Source organism: Sinohyriopsis cumingii, chromosome 17 (assembly GCF_028554795.1).
Source record: "Sinohyriopsis cumingii isolate HCF-2022 chromosome 17, ASM2855479v2, whole genome shotgun sequence".
In the NCBI taxonomy this organism is placed as follows: domain Eukaryota; kingdom Metazoa; phylum Mollusca; class Bivalvia; order Unionida; family Unionidae; genus Sinohyriopsis; species Sinohyriopsis cumingii.
The window spans coordinates 73,718,522-73,726,715 of NC_142977.1; positions in this window are offsets into that span (position 1 = coordinate 73,718,522).

An 8,194-nucleotide genomic window follows, 5' to 3' on the forward strand; every position below is an offset into this window, starting at 1 on the left:
GAATTTATTTTCATAGGAAAGATATGATAAAGCAATTCGGATGACATAATCCATATATAAGTCAATTCGGAGTACAAGACGAATCTTAGATTTTCTGGTCAAAATGTATCGTCTTATAGGCCAGCAAATACGGTACTGGAAAATCAGCTAAACAATGAACATTCCATCCAAATCCAGATTACCTTTTGTAAATATCAAAAGTGTCACTGCATATTTCAGTTTATAAACCCTGGTATTTCATTTTTTAAACAGTTATATTTATAATTCATACAAAGAATTAGCATTAATTATGATAATAAGCAGACAATTTGTTAGTAAGCAGATAAATGCTTTTTCCTATAAGACTCTTCTACCAATGTTTATTTATTAATAATTCAACTTAAAAACTGGCCTTTATGTAAGTACGTAGGTGTTAGGTTAGCCACTTGTCAGCACTAATATTTATGGTGTGCTGAATTTACATAGCATATCGCTGGACCATTTCCAGGCCATCATCTCTCAATAAGCCTTTTACCAGTACAACGTTTGCAAAATACGAATATTCTGGCCAAGATTGTCAGGTGTGTTTCATATATTAACTTAATGCATGACATAATGGGCTATTTACGAACAATACATATCAAATAAATGGTTTATAAAGTTTGTTACTAAATTGTGGTTCCAAGTGTAATATGAGTTTTGGTTACATGATTTTGTTTTGTTGTAATTTTAGTGTAAAGTTCAAATTTGAGCAGAAAATTTGTTTTGGTTTTAAGGGGGTGGGGGGATCAATTTATTTGGAACAAAATTATAACACTGAACAAGGAAATATTCAGGACCAAATAAACTTTCTGATCTTGCTAGGATTTCAGTATACCAGGAGTTTGGTTTTCAGCAATTTCACTGTATTTTGTATAACAATTAAAATATGTCCTAATGGTCATCTGCTTTCAGCAGTCACCTCGTCACAATAGTCACTCTAATTTCCCTTTTGGCAAATTTCCTATATAAATGTCATGTAATTAGCAGTAACCTGTTTTCTACAGTCAGTGCCCAGGTGTTTATATACCAATCAGTTGTTTAACCCTGCCTTCCTCAGCCACTGAAGCATATCAGCAGTGACCACTCCTAGTATGGAAATTAAATTTCTTGTATTTGATGATCAAGGTATGGTAAATATAAAGTTATATTACATGAACTGATGTAAATGTTTCAGACTTTGCTTGTACTTACTGTAATCCAGTTGAACTCAGAAGTGCCTGACAAAGCAAAATTTATCAAGCAGAGACTATAGTAGTAGTCACTGCTAATATTAACACATGTAAAGTAATATTAATCATAATACCACTAACACAAAAATATGTGTTTCAGCTGACCATCCTTGTTTTTCATTTACAACATTAGCGAGTTTTTCCCCAGGTAAAAAAGAATATTCCAAAAATTGATTTGTGCATTTAATTAGCCGGTTTTGAGCAGTACTTGAAGCAATATATATATATATATATATATATATATATATATATATATATATATATATATATATATATATATACAAATTATTATAATAATGTTCTAAAATATAAAAAATATAAAAACAGCTCCCTACCAACCCTAATTTTAAAACCAGGGCAATAGGAAACATAAATATCCATGTTTTGCTTAATAATAAATGATACTAATAATGCAGTTTGGTTTATAGTACATACAATATCACGAACAAAATCTGACAGGTAAACCTGCATTCGGGGTTAACCTGTCTACAAAAAAATCAATTTGCAGTTAATTTATGTTTGCATTTCATCTCGTAACTATTCATTTATGATTTAAGTTTTGGGTTTATTGATAACATTCATCTTTTCCTTTACAGTCTGTTCATACTGAATTCGCGTATTTAAGTTGGCCAAAGAAGTCATTTAAAGGCTTTATTTTGCTAGTGGTCAGCATGATCTAGGCAAGCTTGAAGGAACTTTAGGTCAAGATGCTCTGTGCTACGTTGGTATAAACTGGTCTAGCATTTGCTAAGAAATTGGAAATAACAATTACTGGTGGATCATGGATGATGCATAAACGGTCATACCGTTTTGATGCAAGTTGCTCACAGGGTCATATGGCTTGTGTGATGAGCTAGAAAGGAACCTTTTCAGCACTGACACTCCATAGCTTTAATTGGCTATAATAAACTTTGTTAACAAGATTAGCTAAATTTATTATCACGATTGTTTTTAAAAGTTCTGCTATGAATTATCCTTTGATATTTAGTTTCTTTACTTAGGCTCCATGAAACTTATGATAAACATATTACATTTCCTCTGAACCTATGTGGCAATCTGGCTGAAACACTAAAAGATAAAAAGCATTTAAACATTATAACTGCAGTATCTACTTTAAATGTATTTGAACAGTTAAACCTGTCATAAAGGTTATGTCTCTCTTTAACCATCATCTGAAGCTCCTACATTTAAACTAGTAATAAAGGTCATCTCTGTTTAGCAATAATCTGTCCTAAATAGCCAAAATTCTCAAGATCCCAAAACCGAACAGTTAAAACCTTCATCTGTCGTTCAGAACCACATTCTCAAGGTACCAATCATCAAAGATACTACGAAATCATCATGTATTAAGCAACCATCTGTCTTGAGCAGTCAGAGGTAACAAATTAACCTTACTATATAACCTGTGAATCCTGGCCATCACTGACATATTTAGCCATGAAGAAACCAAACGTATGGGCCAGAATGGACGAAAACTTGATAGAATATGCCTAATTCATATGGTAAATCAAAATGTAGACTCCTTGAAATATACAATACATCACACCGTGGAAACTGATCAATTCCTTAAAATATACAATAAATCACACTGTGTAAACAGGTATATTCCTTGAAATATACAATAAATCACACCATGCAAATAGGTTTATTCCTTGAAGTAATTAACAAATCACACCGCGTTGACAAGTTTTTTACCTTGAAACATAAATATCATACCATTTAAACGAATATTTTCTTTGAAACATACTATAAATCAGTCCATGTAAACAGATATATTCCTTGAAACATACTATAAATCAGTCCAAGTTGACATATATATTCCTTGAAACATGTTATAAATCAGTCCATGTAAACATATATATTCCTTGAAACATACTATAAATCAGTCCATGTAAACAGATACATTCCTTGAAACATGCTATAAATCAGTCCTAGTTAACAAATATATTCCTTGAAACATGCTATAAATCAGTCCATGTAAACATATATATTCCTTGAAAAATACTATAAATCAGTCCATGTAAACAGATATATTCCTTGAAATATGCTATAAATCAGTCCAAGTTAACAGATATATTCCTTGAAACATACTATAAATCAGTCCATGTAAACAGATATATTCCTTGAAACATACTATAATTCAGTCCATGTAAACAGATATATTCCTTGAAACATGCTATAAATCAGTCCTAGTTAACAGATATATTCCTTGAAACATACTATAAATCAGTCCATGTAAACATATATATTCCTTGAAACATGCTATAAATCAGTCCAAGTTAACATATATATTCATTGAAACATATTATAAATAAGTCCATGTAAACAGATATATTCCTTGAAACATACTATAAATCAGTCCATGTAAACAGATACATTCCTTGAAACATCCTATAAATCAGTCAATGTAAAGAGGACTATTCATGGAAACATACAATAAATCAGTCCATGGAAACATTGGTCTTTTCCTTGAAACATATAACTATAAAGTATACAATGCGATTAGGAATATGCTGTGAAAAATATAAACAGGTCTAATCCTTGAAACATACTATACTCAGTCTTTGTAAACAGGTATAATCCTTGAAACATACTATAAATCAGTCCATATAAACAGGTCTATGCTTTGAAACATAATATAAATAAAAACAGGGCTATGTCTTCAAACACACAATAAATTAAACATATGAATATGTATACAGAAGCAATCAATAAATTATCCCATGTTCTTAAACTTTTCAACCAGTATGTCTGAGACTTTCTTAATCTTTATTAACCTTTCTAGAAGAATACCATCTATCAAATTGTCGTTCTTTTCCCAAGCTAATTTGACATAGGTCTAGTCAGCTTCTATTTTATAGTTTCTAAATTTTTACCGATACGCCTCAGGGACTAAATCATAACCCATAAAGATATAGTCCTTAGCAACATCATAGTCAGCATTCTGCTCTAGTGACAGTGAAATGTAAATATCACGAGCTTTACCAGTCAGTACACACTGCAATAATAGAGTCCATTACTCTCTTGGCCACTTCAAATTCTCAACAATTTTCAGAATAAGGAAAATATCTGTCTACTTTTTCTTCCAGAAAAGGAGGTAATAACTTGATATTTCTTAAAACATCAAAAGTAGTGGAGTGATTTCGCTCTGACCGCTCTAATTCTTTCAACCAAGTTTGAAATTATCTTTCATCATTCTCTCACTGTAAATGCATTTGCCTTTCTCTCTGATTACTCTCTTGATGCAACTCCATCTGTCTTACTACCATCTCTCATTCCATATGTATCTTTTCGATCTGAAACTGGATCTGTCTATTCTCTAATTCCAATTTTTTTAGATGCAATTTCTTTTTCAAAATGTCCTAACACGCCTGAGCAAAATTAAAAACAATTGTCTACGTTTGATGATATTTTAGATAAAGCCTGCCGATTTCAATAAAGATTTCAAAAACATGGAGCATTCAAATTTCAAAAAACAAAGTTTTCTGAAATATTCTATCCAAAATTCAAATATGCGGGACGAGCAACCCAATTTTTATGCTACGTGTTTAGGCTCGAATAAACAGTAACAAGAGAAAGAGTGAAAACGACAAGCTTTGAAGAATTTAACAAATACTTTATTTCCCAGGAAAATACTGTAAAAAAAACTATAAGAACCTACTGTTTTAAGAATTAAATCTAAACATAATCCAAGAATAATCCACGAATACAATTTTAGAAGTCCTAATAATCAAATGTTCTAATAAGTTCGAGTCCCAACGAAGAATCCAGGATGGAAGGCGATGACTTATGATGTATCCTGTACAGTGTTGGTGTCTACAGTTACTTGTAAAAACACAAGAAAAACAATCCTGTGTTGGAAATCTGAATACAATTTTTAAGTAATGTCTTTGTTCAAGAATTATGTATGAGCAGTCAAATATTTCCAGAGAAACGAATTATTCTTTTAGAATCCAAACAATCTGAAGAAAAATTAACATATATTTCAAAAACTAGCTACAACAGAAAAAAACGACTTGACATCAAGTATTTTAAGCCCAGACTGAGAGATATCTCTCTCAAAACCAGCACTATTAAAACTAACTAATGCACATTTTCGGAAATCCCAGAATTGCGAAATCCAGGATGTCTACCTATAAAGCAAATCAAGTGGCCCCAGTATGACCTTGATAAAAACCAATCATTTTACTCCAAGAATAAAATAAAAACGTTGCTTACTTCTCTCATTGATTTCTAATTCAAGGTCCGGAACTAGGTCAGCTTTACGCGTTTACAAATGAAGAGTCAAGGTTAAACTATTTCTGAAAAAATATTAGATCCCAGAACACAAAACTAAATTACACTGACATGTAATGAAATTTTTAACAAAATATTTTAAAACTTACAAACAATTAAATCAAATATACATAACAACCGTTTCACCTAATTTGACCTAATATTCAATAACTTTTCAATTACTGCAAGTGCGCTGTTCAGTTGATGTTCATGTCTGTCATCAAGTTTTTAATGGAGACATCAATAATGAGATGACAAGAAATATGAGATAGATGATAAAAATAAGAATTGATTAGAAGGCAAAATTAAGTGGAATCTAAGGTCCATAATTGCTATTAGTACTGCCTTACACCGAGTAATTCAGGAGGAAAACCCAAAGGTTTAGGGTCTGATAGGCTGGTTTAAAGAAAGCATTGTAATGTTGAAAATACATATTAACTACGTGCCTTCACGTCTGTCCACTCCAGATGCCTAGTGTTTTGAGCATCCACCTCAGATGCAGATGGAGAGGGGTTCGAACCCCGGCTGAGTAATACCAAAGACTTACAAAAATGTACTGACAGCTGCCTCATTAGGCACTCAGCGTTAAGAGGTTAGTAGTAGGACTGGTCGGCTTGGTATCAGGATAATGTGACTGGATGGGACATGATGTAACATGTTTGTGATATAACGCCCAAACGCTAGACATCACTATAAACTGCCTCACTGAAGACACCATAGCAATATGACTGAAAAGCTTTTAAAGCTACATTAAAATTCCAGATCACACACACACACACACACACACACACACACACACACACACACACACACACGCCTTCACTCCTGGATTTAGTCCAAGTCCATATCCACTTGATTAATGCAGTTTTTAAAAAATATCTGGAGAAAAAAAAATCAGTTATCTCATGTGGATGCATATCTTAAATGCAACAACTGGACTTGTATCTGAATCAAATATTCAGTGGACAGTTGGTGTGAATACATGAAGGACCCATCAACCAATTTGATGCAGCAGGAGGAAACAAGAGAACTGCTATCCCAAAAAAAGAGCAGATGACTGTCTGGATTTAATGAACAAAACAGAAAGGATCATTAGCAGTCTCAAAGCAACAGGACTTTCACCTGCAATCAATGTCAGAAGGAACCACTCTATAAGGAATGATGATGCAACTCTGCTTGAAAGTTTCTCTGGTAACAATAAGTTTAAATGGCATTTAACTGGGATACATGGTTGAACTATTGAACATGCAGAAGGTTCCATCTTTAATATTCTGCTAATTTAGTGCACACAAATTGTATAAATAACTGCCTGGAATTATAGTTCGTCTTGTTTACTCATTCACTAACTCATATAGTATTTGCTCAATTTGACCGTGAAAATGCATTTTTACATCCACGTTTAATTTAATGGCAAAATCACTTTTTTCATCTCATATTATTTCTTCATCTCTCTGCTGAGTATACCACCAATAGGGTACCATCTGTGAGACTCATACACCAATCCAGTATAGCATAGAACTATATTGACAGAAAATTCCCCCAAAAAGGTCCTGACTTCACTCCCTAATAATACAATTAATAAGTGACCTTTACTCAGTACATCACTATGATATATACCACTCTTCTTACAATCTTTTTCATCTGATTGATTCAATCAATCATCAGTATATTTTATTCCCATTCTAATGCTAATAAATATCCATGTTCCTCTTGTGACTGTTATAGTTTAAACAAGAGCAGTTATGCATTTAGAAGTGTTAATTGACAATGAAATACATTAGTGCCTTTGTAATGTGTGTTCCTGAGGAGGATCAAAACTGTAAAATTACACCGAAGAATAAAGATTTAAAAACAATTGTAATCTTATTCTTTTATTCGCTCCAACAGCCATATAACATTATGCACTAAATACATACAGTCGTAAAGAAGGACACACCACAGTTTGATCCATCACTTTCACACAAACATTCACTAAGGAAAGGAAAGTCTGAAGAGGGGTCTAACATGACTGGCCGTATACATATATATATATATATATATATATATATATATATATATATATATATATATATATATATATATATAGCATCATTAATGTGTTTACCTTTTCATATTTACTCTGATTGGTAAAATTCCTAACCTTCAACCCACATCTGTTTATTTTCGCTTAGGCTATTTCATCCTATCCGCATGTATGGGCCTATTACTTCAATGCAGCCCAGGAACAGAGACAGGAAAACTCAGATAAAATTCTGGTGGCCCACCGCAATTAAAATTTGTAATTCATAAGGGCCTACCGGTTACATTTTCCTAGTGCCAACAAATCTTGTCCGAAACCCTGATCCAAACCTAGAACAGAATTAACATGGATATAAATGTTACCTGACAGCGACACGAAAATACCACTATGAAAACAGACTTTCTAACACAACACAATGCAGTTCTTTCTCTCTCTCTCTCTCTCTCTCTCTCTCTCTCTCTCTCTCTCAGACACACACTCACACACAGACACAAACACACACACACACACACAGAGGAATCCCCAAGGAACTAACACTTGTCTCATCAAAAGGACTATCTTGGAATTCAGGATAACACTACTGTCTATTTTTTAAGTATAAAACCATGACTAATATTTTCAAGCAATAACATGACAATTTCAAAGTATA